Source organism: Aptenodytes patagonicus, chromosome 6, assembly GCF_965638725.1.
Source record: "Aptenodytes patagonicus chromosome 6, bAptPat1.pri.cur, whole genome shotgun sequence".
Taxonomy (NCBI): Eukaryota; Metazoa; Chordata; class Aves; order Sphenisciformes; family Spheniscidae; genus Aptenodytes; species Aptenodytes patagonicus.
The window spans coordinates 40,500,579-40,518,163 of record NC_134954.1 but is presented as its reverse complement, the minus strand read 5'-3'; positions in this window follow the sequence as shown (position 1 = coordinate 40,518,163).

The window sequence follows — 17,585 nt, the reverse complement described above, 5'->3', positions numbered from 1 at the left end:
GGCAACCTCAGGTACCAACATGGGCTCCAGTTCCTCACACGTGCAATTTTTAAGCGTTGTGTTCCCCAGCCAGGAGTAAGCCCCACGGGAGCTAAGCACGTGTATGCGAGTGTTTGCAGGAGCAGGTTTTAGGAGCTTAACCCAAAGCCTATTAAAGCCGGTGGCACTATACCCTTTGATTTCAAGGAGCTTTGACTCGGGACCTGCTGACCTGGGTAGATTCTGGTCAGATGTTTTTATTACTGTTTTAGTTTGCCTCTGGGTGGGTGGAGAAGCAAATCAAATAAAATCATAGCCCTGAGAATTAAAACAAGACGGAGTACTGGAAAGGCATGGTTACCTTGCATTAACACAGTGGTATTATTACAACAGTGATTTTCGAACTATGTACAAACAGTTTTTAAATAAGAATTTAATAACTAAATTATGAATATCTTTGTAGCGGTTTATGGCTACTCTGCTCTTTTTTTTTCTAGCCTGGTTTCTAACGCAAGGCTCCACTTTTAACTTCAGCTTTTAAGTGAGCACAGTTCCCACCAAGCAACTTTGAGACGTGGGGCAGACATTTCAAAGGCTGTCTTCTTCTGCACGGTCCAGGCTGCAAGTACATCACTAGCACCCGATTTGATCACTTCGTTACATCCCCAGAGATAATAACCATACGGCGCTTGGGCACCACTCGCCTCTCCATGTCACAACGCAACAACAAACCGTTTAGTCTGAGCAGCAGCACTTCAGTGTAAAGCCCGGGGGGGGGGTGGGGCGGGTAGGGAGTTAAGGAGAGGGAGATACATGTGATGAGAATTTTGCACTGATATTTATTTCTGGGTGCCAAAATGTATTTAATATTTTATTAGCTGTGGAGTATGCAAGACAGCGTATTATGTTTGGCTCAAGCAAAGCATTCAGTTGTTTTAAATGCAGAGCATCTGTTTGAAATGACTACCACCAGGCACAGACCAGGCAGTCGATGAAGTATTTAGCTCGTAAAGCATTTCAGTGTGAAAGGCTGGGGCCAGACACGGGTGCTGTGATGTTGAAAACCACAATGCCCAAATCTGAGGCACCCCAGCCCCAGCACGGAGGCCTCAGAGGTGCAGCAGCCTCCCAGGGAGCAGGGTCGCAGAGGTCCCCAGGGTACCCTACCCCCTGTCAGGGCGCAGGAGCCCATGCTGTGTACTGACTGGTTTGGGAGGACACGGGCACTAAAGCCTTTCCTGGGACTCAGTTTCCCAGATCATGCTGCCTCTTGCACCCCTCTCCCCAGTTTGAGTGGCTGAAAGCACTTTCCTGTAGGGCGTAAGGAAGGCACTCTCCCTCCAGAAGAAATTATTTGGAACAGAGTTTTTGCTGTCATAAGATCTGATCTTTATTAGTTATTCTTATTAGTTATTTGCTTATAAGAGTTTGCTAGATCTTCCTATGATACAGTCCAAACCCTCCAAAAGCTCCGCGTGCCCTGCTGTGTGTACACGTGTTCGCCCTGGCGGCGGATGACCCCTTGGACGTCCCCAGAGTGATACAAGCATTTTCCGATAGTAAGGTGCATGCAGGATAAATACATTTGCAACAGGAGGAAAATGGTGCAAACTGAACCATGGAAGTTACCGAATGGTGCTAGTATTGGCACTGCTGGAACGGTAACCGGCTGCCAGACGAGATGATAGCTATGCTGAAGTTTCAGAGGAACTTAGGTAAGCAATTGCTAACCTACTACTTTTGGTGTAAAATTTGTCACTTACCAACCTCTGTACCAGAGGAATGGGACATTGCAAATTTTGAATGAGTTTGTCCAAGCGCAACAGAATAAATGAAATCTGGTTTCTCCCTGCCTCTGATACAATTTCACAGTTCCTGTCCACCCCACTACCCGTCATGGCTTCTCCACGTCTGCAAACCCTTCCGCCTCCAAGCCTTCAATTCCTCCTCTGTGTCCCATAAACCCACTCTATCCTACGTTCCTTTCTGTACCGCTCATATCCTCTTCTGCTTGGCAATACCTCAGCGCCCTCCCATTTCACCTGTGCCAAATTTACAACAGCTCCAGCTTTCTTCTACATCTTCTGACCTGTGCTGTGTGGTTGGCCAGGTGGGCAAAAAGCAGCATGTGCTCTGGTTTTGACTAGGTGCTGCCCAGATGGCCAGTCCATCAGTCCTGCACACCGACAAACGCTGGGTCAGATTCTCCCTGCCTTTCTTTCAGAACGCAGAGAAAAAAAAGAAATCCTTTTCCCAAGCAGTGCTTAAATTAATTTAAGATCTCATTGACATGGGATGTGCCATTCAAAAAGGGCTACAAAACTCCACGGAGGAGTACCAGATCTGTCCAAATCCAACCGCCACCTCAGTCCCTAGTCATCGTTTGCCGGCTGAACCACGTCATCCTTGCTCCGTTTCTCAATTTTTTTTTCTGTTTTTTCAACATGCATGCATACACCTGTATTAGGGAGGGCTTTATTGAGGCATGTATTTCTAATTCAGTCGAAGAGTTAAAGAGGGGAAGCTAGGACAAGTATTCTCTGCCCCAGTAGCTCCCCCCCAGCATGCCCACAGTCCCGTGGTAACTTTACAAAATCTATTTATATGTGCAGTAATCCACTAACAGTATGGGTTGGAAAATGTTACGCAGTCTGAAAAGAATCAATATAGATTCTGAAGAGCTAAAAAACCCCAAAGTTTTCTCATCGACTAAAATCTCCTAATAATCCAAAAGCCTTAAAGTTTTACCTGGCATGCTCTAACAGCCTTGCAGTAAGGTACTTCGGTAGAGTTTCAAAATCAAAACCATGATGCAAAGGTCTACTTCACTGCAACGACCAGCTTTATAGACTAAGTAACCGCCTTTTAAATAAATGCTCTGTTTTCAAATACTTTGTTATGGGAAAGATGTTCCTTTCCTCAGCTATGGATTTTTCTCTCTTTTACCTAATTCTTGTTTTATTATGCATTGCTCTCGTATTCTGTGCAGAACTGAGATTTACCAAAGCCTTTTCTCAGAGCTTGTATTTTCTTAAAATATCCGCTCGATGTTTGCAACAACGTTGATTAAAAGTAAGGACAAGTATGATTAGAGTATGCCCAAGCATAGGCCACAGAAATCACTCAGGGCTGCCCTAGTTTTCAACTCTGTTACTACAAAAGTACATGACGGGCGATTGCACGTTTGCGCCAAACCTTAGGGCACAACATTGATTTCTAGACCACAATTATTTTTGGAACATCCCATCCTCCTGCTCTCAAAAGAGGTTTGATAGCTTTTAACTTTAAGTTTAGAATATAAATATAAACCCTCCTAATTCCACTTTCTTGTATGAAGATTTCTTGAATATTTAAAATATAATGTTTAACCCATTGCTATTAATTTGATCCTTTTCTTTGTTACTTGAACGTGCATATACTGCTACAGCTCAAAGGAGAAAAACAACATGAACCATCAGTACATTCACTGAACTTTGTACACATCAATGAATCCTCAGCACTATGTGAGAATAGTTGACTGTTGTCGTCAGTCTTCATCATGACTGCAATGAGATATTTGGGGAAAGACCTGTTTGGTTCCCCCCCCCCCAAAAAAAAAAAAAAGAGTGAAATACCCCATTTAGCAGCAGAACTTGAAGCACGTGCTCAGTTTTACTCATGTACTTATGCTTCAGCGTGTGCTGCAGTATTTCAGCAGATAGGGGCTGAGTTGCGGTAATCCATTTCATCCAGTCACCAACACCTGTGCAAAGGCATTTGGAACTATTTAAGCCACCATATTTGCAAAATTTTCTCTGAAGAAACAACATTATTTACTTAGAACTTGTCTAGATACTTACAAATGTGCTAAAAAGTTAATTAGGACAATATGTTACACTATAAAGGCACTCTGCCCACATAAAATGAGATGTAATGTGTGGGTATTAATTCTTTTCTCCCATAGAACAACTATACTTATCAGTAATAAAAAAGAAGAAACCAGAAGAGGGGTTATAAAATAAATTACACGTTTCTATACAGCCCAAACTTTTAGCCAATTGAATGTGTAAGTTGTTAGATGCTTTTGTTTCAACGCACAGTAGCCGTTAATCCAGAAATTAATAGAAAGTTTGCAGTGGAAGTCTGTCTAGGGCAATCTTAGGAATCCTTAAAACAAAGTTAATTCACAAAAAGGGTCTTGGTTGTTTGATAAAACCTGTGATCTTTTCAATAACTTACATCATACCGCATCTCACTGAAATACTGTTAAAAGGACGCTATTAAGAAAATGTGTTGGGTTTTTTTGTAGAACAGAGAAGACAAAGTTTACAAGAAAACGTTAAGTCAGAGAAAGCCCACGGAAGCTTTTGTCTTCTGTTTTCTGCAAGGCAAGGCCTGAAAATGCTTTCCTTATTTCTGCTTTTTAGTCAGAAACCTGTCGCCTGTTTGTAATAAATCTCCTCTTGTCCATTCTCCATCAGTTTTGTACATCTCCCATCTTATACCTTTGTTTAGCAGATTTATCAAGAAACATTAATAAGACAGAGTAAATATTAAACACAGAAAAACATAGCTATCTAACATAGGTTCCATCTTTTGTAGCACTGTTACAATACAAAAAGACACTTCCATCACAGCCTATATATAGTGAGGTAAAAGCAGGACCAGAGGCTGGCCTAAGGATGTAGAGGAAAAAGACTTTAGGACTGAAGGCGGACAGCATACAGAACATTAATTCTGTAAGAGAAAGAATGGGATTAACCAACATTTGGATTATTAGTCACACCAGATACAAGTGTATCTTACCTTCCTTCCTTCCAAAAACTGAAGACACTTTTGTAACATAAGGCCTCATTTTATGCTTCTAGAGCACTGTATGCTCTAGAAGTGTAACTCAAAAATAGTTTTCAAGCTAAAAAACCAAATTACTAAAAATTCAAGGCTTTTGTAAGTATCTGGTGACTAATGTGAAGTAGTTTCACCATACTGGATTCTCCCGGGTTGCTCTAAAGCTCAAAGATTATTATATTATAAAAGCCTAACGCTCTCCTAATGCTCTTAGGGCTTTTCAGGTTTTGTGTCCTCCAACAAGGAGCGGTGGTGACTCCTTGGGACCCTCTAAATTACCCCCGCTCCCCAAAGGCAGCGTAGTCAGTGTCTTCCAGTAAAGGCAGAGCAAAGACACCTGAGGAATTCAGAAGCAGCCAAGAAATCTTTAAAAACAATTCTGAGTATTAATTCTCATTTGAGATGACAGTTTTCCAGAATACTGTGATTTCTTCCAGCGGGAGGAGGTTGACCATTTCAGCTAACGAAGACTCGCTGGCGGTGAGCCCTGACCCGGGCTCTGCGCTAACAGGAGTAAACGGTGTTCCCCAGAGAATTGCAAACACTGGCCTCAAGTCTATGGCTTATCTCGGTGCCATAATAATGACTAGGTTTTTTTTCCTAAGAAGCCTTTGTAAACGATGGCTCCTTCTGTGGCATATACAGCTGAGCACTAAATTACCAAAGCGGCACTGCACATTCATCGTGAAGGAAAACCAAAACAGCAGCAATAAACGCTCCCCAGGAGCTTTGGGGAAAGAGGCAGCTATACTTTTTGTTTCTGTCTATATATGAAACTGGAGATTGTGTTTGGCAGAAGGTTAGCAGTGAGTCTGAACATAAGATGTCCATGAGAGGCAGGACGGACACATGGCTTCAGCCATCCCACTGCCCAGCAGCAGCTCAGGTGCTGTTTGCATACAGCCTGTGCTGTCAGGCACTTACCTCCTTGTGAACGGAGACCATCCTTACCCCGTGCGCTGTACTAGAAAACATAAACCAGGAAAACGGTAAATACCAAATATTATTTACATTTTTGCTAATAAGGTAATATACCAGCCAGAGAAACATTCCTAATTTACATGCAAGTCCTCTTTTCTTTATTTTTTTATCGATATCTAACAGCAGTAAAACATGAAGCACTGGAGGACACACCAACGGCAGCCCTGAAAACACCAGGCAGCAGCACAGCGAGGAGATTAACCAAACATGAGGCATTAGAATATTGCAAAGAGGATCAAAAGAGATTTGTGACTGAAAAGCCACCAACCAGAATTAGTCAGCTGAGAAGCCGGACAGACAGAAAGCAGGCAAGTCTTTTACATTTAGTTGTCTCCTGGAATAAACTCAAACTTTGGGATGTGCACTGCAATATGTCACATCAGGCTTCACTGCAACACGAGGCTGCAAACAACGCCATCTTTCCACACTGAAAATTATAGCTTTGTGATGTCAAATATTATCTGGCAAAAAAGCAAAATCACATTGAATATGGTCACTGGCACACCAAAAACTAAGAGCCCTGAGGACAGCAACAAAGCAGTAGCTGTACAAAAATTGCCACACAAAGGGAAATAATACGGAGAAATAAGAGTGTCCTGGTTTTGGACATTCGGAGGAATTTAAGGACCCAATCTTCCCATAACATTCCCTTCTCCAGAGTAAAAATCACTCTCAGGGTTCCCAATCCAAAAAGATACTAAAATAAAGTATTAAATAGGAAATTGCTTCTAAGCAGAGATAGAGACACACGTCACTGCAGACGATGCCGTGGATCAGCAGAGCAGTGACACGCTAAGACCCTGCTCCTCCCAATCTTGTAGCAACTGTGGACATTAATGTACTTAACGTGGAGAAGTAATGTGTTTCAGAGGGATGTTGTACCAACATCTTACCTTCACATTTTCACACTAAGATCACCATCATTATGAGCAACAACTAAAGGAGGTTAACAAATATGAAACAAGAATAACAGGCTTTGTATTTGTCCTGGGTCTGGCAGGGATGGAGTTAACTTTCTCCATAATAGCCCATAGGGTGCTGCAGTTTGGATTTGTTTGGCTGTTGGCCGGGGCCAACCCACCACATTATTTCATCCCAGATTTGTTCAGAGTAAATCAGCCTGCCCCTAAGAACTAATACATTCCCTGAAACGCACTCTTCACGTGTTTTTATGGACAAGGCTAAAGATGCCTAATGGGTATGAAATGGAGAGTTTTTCCTAGTACTTGTAGTAACTCCCCAAACCACCTTTGCCTACAAGATCAGTTTCTCAACCTTGAGAAATTAAGCTGTACAGACAAACTTGTGAAAGGGTGGACCCTTGCTGCCACAAGAGCAGCTGTAATGTCTCTTGCTATTTTAAGAGCCTGGCCCACTTCTCTCATTTTTCCTTGCGGGCAGGCATGCAGCCCCCCTCACTTTAAGGGATATCTTTTATTTCATTTGTCATTCAGCTGCCTGCCCAGCACAGGCAGCCCATGGGGAGACCACCAAAGAGTCACCCTCCGGTGCAGTCTGAACTGGTCAGTGCACTAATGAAGTGGGAAGAAAAACCGGCTCCTTTTGAGCACAGAGCAAATGGATTTTCAAATAGGAAATGAGCCAGAAGATGCCTTATAGAGAAGCTGGGGTAGAGACTCCCTCAGAGTCTACGTTAGGGCAAAGATGGAAGACTGAAGGATACGGATGCTGAGGATATGCATCCCTTGGGGAGATTTATAGGTGACTGAATCAGAACTATTGCTGCTGAAGACTGTTTCATTTCCCTAAATTGCCTGGCTGGCTGAGATCAAACCCTATGTACTTTCTCTCATGCACCAACATCACCTTTTCCAGCACAAATATCAAATAAATTCCTTTATAAGGTCACAAAATGACTTCAACTGTCACTGAAATGAGAAGATAAATTTGAAATTCATTTTCAAAAAAGTCTAATTTACTGACAAAGAACTGTCATCATGATTACCTCACATAATAAACATTTTGATACCTACAGATATTATCCAATACCCAAATGATCTAATTATCTCATCTTATCTGAGCTACTATCCAATATTAGATACCCTTTTCACTGTATCAAGAGGTTTTCAGCTGCATAATCTTAAAATCAGATCTCTTGTACACAGTGAAATTTATGACAGTATATAGCTCAAACAGCAAGACGCAATACGTTTTTTTGGGTCATAAATAGAAATATTATCTATAACTGCATAATGGCAAAGAAGAAAATAAGAAAATGGATTTCATTCATGGTACACATAGGCCCCCATACCCCTAACTTTGCAGTTTGATTTTAGGAGGAAAAATTAACCTTTAACATGGACAAGTAATTTATCTCGGGGGAAAAACTGTCTTGAGGACATCATGAGCATCGCAGAACAATTCATTTGAAATAAGTATTAGTTCTGGATGGTCTGTGTAACAGTTACTCTACACTGAGAGATTCAACAGAGTGTGAGTGCATGTTTCAGGAGCCCTTTTTTAGGATATGGGCTAGTGTTCTGCTTTCAAGTCTCAGTTTTCCCAATTTCTAGTTAATTTTATGATACTTACTCCTACCTTAAATATAACAGTGGAAAGAATATTTTAGTTGGAAAACCAAGCTAGACAGCATAAATTTGCTACACATTTACTTCATTAAAGCAGGGCTTTAAATAAAAGCTAATTTGGAGTGCACGTAGAAAAGTTTTTATGACTGAAAAGACCCAAAATATTTGATCTGATAATATGCATGATCCTAAACAACCCATTGAGCTTATGATCAGTTACTGCTAAAAATAAAAATTGAGCTGGTATGCCACTAGCATATGATTTGAACTAGTAAAGGGGTTTGTGGAATAAGCTTTGGGACAGGATAAAGCCAGGATTAAGACCTAGGTTTTAATGGTCAGTGTTGATTGAGATCTTGTGTTCAGCTTGGACAGGTGGTGGGTACACTTGTAGGTTCGGGGCTGGCAGGGGCTGCTGTGCTAAGCTAGGGCTTGAGCTAGGGGAAAGCCAGACACTAGAGCAAAAATTAATGTCCAGAAGTATGCTGCCAAAATGCAGAGAGGTGATGCCTAAGCATTGGCCTAAAAATAGGGTTTAGACTGGAAAAAACCCAGGGTAAAATCAAGTTTATAGGGGCCTGCCAAAAAAACCCCAAAGCTACAGATTTTGCCACTGGAAGTTTGATGGTGGTAGTTCCAATCTCCCTCCATTTTCCAGTAAACTTTGGCTTACAAAAAAGCACATCTCATTTGGTATTAACTGATGCTGCCTTTGATCTCCGAGCAGAAATGTACACAAGAAAAATATCATAAAGTAGTATATGAGAATTAAACCTACCTGGCGCAGCATTTGGCTCTTGTAGAGTACATTTTTTCAGGAAGCATCGGACATCCTGTGTCTTATCAGTTTGGGATGTAGTCCCAAGTTTCAACAAGGTAACATACACAGATATATAGTTTTGTACGTATATATACACACACATGTATATATAGTTTTGTACACAAATAGTCTACGATGATCCAATAGCTCATAAACCTAAGAGCTGTCTTGCACTTAGTTTCAGCACAATGTTATATGGATAAGTTTTCCGATTCGACCAAGTAGTTAACATAGGAAAGGCAATATAATCTGAGAGAGACAAATGGATCACCAAAAATCCAGCAAGGCCATCCTATCCCAGGTGGTCTGCCAACAGCCCTACAGCTTAATATTGGAAATTCACTCCTACTAACTTGAGTAACTTTTCACTCTCCTTCTGGCTCTCCTTTCTTCCCCTCGCCCCCAAGTCTGCTTTTTGATGTCTGAATTAAACATTGTTCATCTCGCATAGTTCAAAGTTCAAGATCCTACTTGTATGCGGCCTGATATCTTACTAGCTGGAAAAATTTAGTCAAATACTGACTCTGTGATGAGAAGCCAACAACTGGATGCGATTTCCACAGTAAAACTTGTGTCACTTAGTTCCGAAACAAGCCTGCGTTTAGTGAACTAAAGGAGTTGTTCAGTGGCTCAGCGAAGAACTCACACACACGGTCTGACAAATTCTTTTCAGTGAGCGTCAATAGTACACGCAGACAGACACACATTTCAAGCCTCAGTTCTTCTGAATCAGAGAGGATGAATCAGGATGAATAGTTTCAGCCAAACAAGAATATTTAATGTTTTTATCTATCTCATCTATGAACGGCATCACATACTATCAGTAATTAAATAACTGCTTACTTTCTGCAACCTGTACCACTTGCCATCTCCTTACCTTGCTGCCTACACACTTACAGAGGTCTCATCACCACAGTATCTTGGAACATCATAAATTTTGTTCTCACAACTATCCTCCAAGTAGAAAATCATATTTGCTTTAAGAGTAGGGAAATGAGGGACAATGAGGGGAAACAGGTGGGGAAGTTTGGAAAATGTGAAGGCTTAATGTGCGCATGCAGTAAAGGGCTGTGCAGAGAGAGCTGAACTGGCTCTGAACAAGCTGGGCTATAGCGCCGGGCACACGTAATTATATTGTGCTGTATGGCTCTGTGTTGCATTGACAGTAGGGATGTGTCAACTCATTTGGAGTTGGCTCCCGTGTCTTAGCACAGCATTGCTTTGTGGGGTGCAGGCATGCCCAGCAACCGGGCAGGCAGATAGCTGCTTGTATCAATAGAAAGAATAAGGTCTCTATTTAACAATTAGTCCTCTTACTGGACTTACTGTTGGTACCGAATGGGAAATACTAAATTGATTTGTCCAAGGTCAGCCAAACAACCTGGAGAACAGACCCAGAAAATTGGCCTTTCAGTTTGTCACAGTCACTCCTTAGAGCAAGATTTCATATAATGAAGAGATGAATTCATATTTGCATAAGTGAGTGACAATTATCATTGATTTCAGTAGAGCCAAGACCCAAGTTTTAAGATTTTGAAACCAAATAACCTTTCCTCATTGCCCAAACTGACTCTTTGAGCTTTACCAGTCGGGTTTTTCTACGCCGAAAGAAAGATCCCAGGCCGCCACAACTTGTTTATGGCTGTAAACAACTTGCTACTCAATTTACTATTGGCATTATTTTAATTAATAAAGGGGTTTATAAGATTTTTTTTTCTAAAGTCTTTTGACAGAATTGATTTAAAATACACTAGATAGAAGCCTACTATAAGTACAAATAACTTTGAATGAAGATGGATCTGTTGAATTTACTTCCAAGATTCCCTGCACACTTACTATTCAAGCACTCTATTTCAAACTTACTGACAGCAACGATAAATTAATGACTTGTATTAGTGAATATAACATTATTTCATGGATATCACACACACACACAGTTATCACATCATACTGCCGTGATATTTGTTTGATGTTCGTATAAAGACAGTTAAAAGAGTGTTCATCACCCTTTTATTAAGGTGAGGAAAAAAATGAGAAACATCTCCCGTTTAGAAGATGCTTGTTTGGAAATAGTTTTGAAACAATAGCCCTCTCAGGAGAGGTAGCAAAAAATCTCTCTTCTATCATCTTGCAAGAGTAGCCTGTGAGCCACGTTAATCATCTCAGACTGAAATTTATAACAACATATGGAAGACTTGCTTCACTATTATTAGAAGTTTCATGTGTGTTCTTCAACTAATTTAAGGTTCACTTCTGCTTCGAACGTTATACCCCAGGTAATAAGTGCTATAACAGGTCATTTGCATTCAGGAAATTGTTTTTGGAAGAAGCTCCTGCTTGATGCAAAAGGAGAAAGGCCATTGGAATTTAAAGTCAAGAACTGACTTCTCTTAGGGCTTGATCCACGCAGCCTTTGGAAGTCTATATGATCTTTTAAATCAGTTTCAAAGGATTTGGATAATGCTGTCTTTGGTGATATTTTGTCTTTAGTGATATTTTGCCAGGTTTTATTAGTATTTACTTATGGCTCTGGGTATGTGCTTGTTAGAAAACGGAATTGCACACAAGATTTGGTCTCTTCAACCGGCACTGTGACTTTTTTGAATCTTCATTACGCTTCAAATTTAGTATCATTATTTCAACCTTTGAAAGAAGAAAGGTACTTCATGCTATAAACTCTCTGCATTTGACTCTGTCGGTATTGTAGGTGTGAATAAAGAATTTTGTCAAAAAACATTTGCATCTCTCTGGATATTGATACAGCTTCTTTGTTCTCCCTAGCAGAAAACTAGAAGTAAGATTTTGCTTCATTTTTTCCCCCTCTGTGGATTTCATGGTGTTCGAAATGTTTACATGGGCATGTTGAGGTACATCCCAAGTCACCACAATAGTATCCATAACCCACCTTCATCCCCAAAATCAAGACCCCAAAGACTCAGTGCTACAGCAGTCACGAGAAGACATTTTGGAAGATTCTCAGTCACTTCTCAGCGTCATCACTGAGTGTTAGTCAAGTGAACAAAGTCTGTTTACTTAAGCTTTGAAACTTTTTTTCTCTTTTTCTTTAAATATACTTCTGCTGCTCCTACACTCATGCATGCAGCAGATGGAAAGTAAATTTATTCTTAGTTCCTGAAGTCTTAGCTACGCAGCAGGCAATATCATAGGCAATATTAAATATAAACAGCACTGAATAGTAGTAAAAATAATGTTAGCTTATTCTGATTTTTACCTTGTAAGGAAAGGTAGATTTAAGATCTCACATAGAAAATCAAAGGCTATGTGATACAATCTCACCTTTGAGCAATGTTGGGTTCTTATTGACTGTTAAATTACATTTGAGGGATGTCACTGATAAAGTATTTAGTATTGTAATTATCACCCCAGTAAACTTAAGTGCAGTATTTAAAACTATTACATGATTTTAAAAAACTTAATGATACATTGTTTAGGCAAATTTAACCTGTGCAAATTTCTTTTTAGATGCAAGCAACTTCCACGTCATGGAAGTAGCCAGAACCACCCAAAGCTGAAAAATTTAGCGTTGCTTTTAAGAGCCGCAGTTCTCATGAGGTTTGACCACAGCTAAACTGGAAGTGCTTCGGGAAAAATACTTTCATTCTGCCTTCTGGTCAAACAGTCGTATAGAGCAAACTGTTCAGCTGGGATTACTGAATACGCAGCCAGCCAGAAGGAAGAACTGAATTACTTGCAAAGCTTACAGGGGTTTATGTTTATTTCACTTTTTAAAAAATTATTATTATTTAAAGAGGGTACCACTGTGAATAGCCCAATTAAAAACTTCTGTTCAATGTACAGGTGTTTCTGTAACTTACAAATACTGGTGTGCTGAATGGGTAAATATAAGACAACTGTAGTTTACCTACAGCTGTATAATTGATGTTACCTAACCTGAAATATTGTAGACATTTGCAGAATATTGTTGATTACTCCATCTTAAAACAAACCTCTCACAGATTAACCCCGGAGAAGGGAAACAAAAATGATACAGGGCTGAAACACTAATATGGAAAAAGCGGAGCTATTTACTATAGAAAAGAAAGAACACAATAAATCATCTACGGTTATGCATGGAACAGAGGAAGCAGATAAGAAATTGCTGTTTTCTATTTCTCATAGAAAAAGTACAATAGACCATATAATGGAAAGGAAAGGAAGGAAATTCCATAGCGATAAAAAGAGAAATCTCTCTACCTAATACATAATCAGCCCACAGCAGATGCTACCATTATAATGCATTCAGAACACCTAGATTTACTGTAACGCGTGCCTTAAAGTTTGGAAAGGATTTTTGATCTCGTGCTTTTACGCTGAAGCCAGTCCTTAGCAGAGCTCAAGGTGGAGAGCTGTGAGGTGGCAAATTATTTTGCAGGTTTACTGAGATTTCTCAAGGATTATACAATTTCCTAGTGCCCAGGATTTTGGTAAAGAAAAGGAATTTTACAGCAGACTTGAAGGACCTGGTTATATGTTAGATACACGCATGTTATCTCTGATTTCACAGCCTCAACCAAAATTGGTGGATTATTAATTAAACAGCAGAAAACAGAAAAGGACATATTTCATAGAACATGCAGCTTAATGACAGTTCCACTGGAAAACAAAAGAAATCAGTGAAAACCAGAGGAGAAAATGGAAAGACAAGGGGGGAAACAGGGATTCAAGAAGCACAGTTTGCATTCCCAGTAGCCATGTTTCCCTTTACACCTCTGGGTATAGCCACGTGAATGTGATGAAGAAGATGTCCATAAATATCAGGGAAGTAGCTATTAGTCAGCACAGAAATATAAATTAATTGAATGTTAATGCTTTGGCGCTGAATGGCTGAATTAGATCCACGAATATAATCCTGAGTCAACAATGAAATATTTAAAAGATATTTGCATTATATCTTTACAAAAGCAGAGAAAGTTTGAATTGGAATGAAAATAACCTGAATTCTTGGGTCCTGACTGATTTTGTCATACAGATGCAAAACCTGGTCTGGAGGCGTGCGACTCCTCTGACACTCATGAGAATTGTACTGAGCCCCATTAGCTTTCTTATTGACCGCTACTCTTTAACCAGATTTGTGTTTTATTGCGGTTCTCTATTAAAACACCTGCTCTTCCTCTGATCATTTGTAGAATACCAGAAGAGGTTTTCCAAAAAAACCCCAAACCCACACTATTTATAATGGCTGCTGCTGCTACGGAAATTTGTGGACAGAGTCTCTGGATGCAAACTGCGACCGATATTTCAGCTTTGCCGTGGGAGGCAAACGAACCAGTGTAGATAAGATAAAATCAATTCGGTTCTTTAGCCATGCCTCAAAACCGACCTTCAACATCTGCTGAAACGAGGCAGCGTCAGTGCATTTGGGCAAGCTGGTTCCAGCTCCTCACCTTTCCCCTGCCTTTGGCACCCGCTTTGTAATTCTGGGGAAGAAAAAAGGCGAGGAAAGTTGCTCCTAAGGCAAAGCTCGGGTACGTACCTTGTCCCAAGAGGAAATCTGACCTCCCGCAAATTAAAGCTTCAATAACACACTTCAGGCTCAGTCCATTGCTGGAAGATTGAGAAATATTTGTTTACCATCACCACGATCTGTGGCTGGGAGAAAAGGAGCCACTGTTCCTGTGCTCAGCAGCTATTACTTCACAGAAACCAAGGAGCTGCAGACTGCCTGTCAGTCTCTCCTCACCCTCCACAAATTCCTGCTATTAGGGACGCTTGTGTTGTGTGTTCTTGTGTTGTCTACCTTTATATTGAATTAAAAACTCCACAGGTACCACGCTGTGAGAAAGCTGAAGTGAAAAACACGCCCCTGTACCATCGGCTGATTTTTCTTTTTCTGTATGGAAAGAGGAGAAGTTTGGCCAGGCCACTACGACCCCAAAGCAGGTGTTCCTCCTTGTGCCAGGAGACCCTTCACCGCGTTTCCAGTGAGTGTGCTACTGCCCTTCCTTCCAGCACAAGCATCCATTCAGTCACGCTTTGGTCCCAGCGACCAATGCCTTGACGTTACCTTCCTAACAGAGAAGATTAGATTCTCTCTAGGAAATAAAAATAAAATCCTGTGCTGTGCAGTGGCAGTTGCTGATACTATAAAGAGCCTATGAGTTTGTACTTGCGCTGCACTGTCCCGTTTCACTCTGGCCTAACACAGCTTGAGACCATTCAATGAGCTTCTTGAAACACAGAGCATCTTATTTGCTTGCTGGAGCTTTCCATGCTGTTACGCAGATAACATCCTTTCAAAACATGCTTGTTTGTGTGTTCAATATCACTCACAGTAGAGGCTACAAAACTGGCTATCAGTTTTCCTCTTTTTGTTACACTTTAGTAGTGCTGAACGGCTGAAAGAGAAAACTAAATTTAACCCTATACAGTAATGTTCAGATAATGAGCTGTTAATTTGATTCATGATTAATAGATCAGATTGTTAATTTATATCAATATCAGCTGACACCAAATCTTAACCCAAAGTGCAAGAAGATATACCTGTCACTAAATAATTAGCATTTCCAAGTACAACATTCTTCCTATATGAACAACAAATACACATTTCATACAACTCCAAATACAGGTTGAAATAAGTAATTCCTTCTTATTATTTTGATAGACCTTATTTCTTGTAAGAAATGTATGCCATTCGTTGTGTAGCGCAATTCTGGAAAGTATTTAGTGACGTTATGGTCCTCCTAGCTAATGCCTGACTGATTGACGTGAGGGAAGGGATATACAGAAAGCCAATCTCTCTTATTAAGCCAACCAGCGTAGTAAGAAAAAATGAGCAAACTTTTGAGCGGAGAACCCACTCTTTTGGTTGAATGTCTAATTAAAATCTATCGATATATGTACACACCCCCTATAAATAGATAAATACAAACATAATATTTTTAACACAATTTAGGATCTAGTGAAGCAATTTCTCTCTACCAAGTTATGACTGGTTTTACCACACTGTTTTCTCAGAGTTATTGATATCAATCATTAGATTACTTCAATCAAACTTTAGAATTAGCAAAGCACCCAACTGCACAATTCTAGTCAATAGTTATTAATTCATTTTCCTTTGTTCTAGAGGCTTCGGACAAAATGACAAAATGCTTCAATTTCTTAATGTTGAGCTACTTTGATAATTTGTAGAAAGTACAACAAAGTAATTTGATATAGTCAATTTTATTTCCATTTTCCATTGCATTCCTAATTGTACCATCCATCTCTTTTAATCAATATGCTCTAGAAAGCCTTAAAGGTTTGGTCAAACTATCATATTTTTAATTGATCATAAGCTTGGCTTTTGTATGCAGCAAGACACTTTTTTCCTTACTTGTTAAAACTTCAGAAACAGTCGTGAACTACTACTTGAAGTTCCTCAGATTTGTGTACTCAAAATACCCTGGTAGAAAGTTCACTTGACATAAAGAAAGTTTTGTGCAGTTATCAGAAAGTCAGTAGCATACAAATAACTCTGTATCTATTAATCTGGGTATCCTAGGAATATTTTTTTTCTATTAACTCTTTCAGATCTACTCTCTAAAAGCCATTCTCTAGCCTTTATTAATAGGAGTGTGCCTATTCCAGCTAGCATTACGCCAGTACGCCTTAAAACTAAAAACTCTGAAGCAACATCCCCACTGTAATATTTCAGATCTCTTACATGAATTACATTTTGCAAGCATCCTTTCAATTATTTGCATAGTCAATAAAGAATATGAAACCTTTACTCCATTTCCATGAGCGTAGGGCATATATCCATCAATACAGTGATAGCCAGGCTGTTTGCTACGGGACTATGAAGAGTTAACTCCTAAGTGGTTTTATGTATCTGCAGAACGATAGAGGGGGTTTGAAAGCCTGTTGCTGAAGGTAAAAAAACCCAAACAGTCAAATCCCTTGTTGTTTATCCTTGTTTCTCATCAACCAGTTGGCTGATGCTGCCAATTAGCAGGCTGATGGGAGAGAAAAGCTTGCGAGTCCTGAGAAAAAAACCAAAACCAAACTTGTAAATTTTTAAAGCATCAGCCTTTAAATTGTGAGGAATTGGAAGCGTCTGCTAAAGGAGCCAGAGACAATTCCCCAAGAGGAAAGGGCAGTAAAGCTAATGCTTTAGCCAGTATAGGCCGCTTTCCTTCAGTTGATGCTCTTCTGTGATGCTTCCTAATGGAGCTCATAAATAGGAAACATCTTTACTACATCGACGGGGAGCGAACAACAAATAAGGAAAGATATAAAAAAGGAGAGGGAGTAAAAGGTGTGTTTCTTCTTCCCTTGGATGCCCCAACACCTTTGAACAGTCGCACTAGTTACGTGAAAATCCTCCAAAGGTACCTCATTTATTACAAAATTTATCATTTATGTTCTTGTCCAAATGAGAATCAAAATCATCAAGAAGTTTTACTCAGTCTCTGATCTGCTCTTTGTCT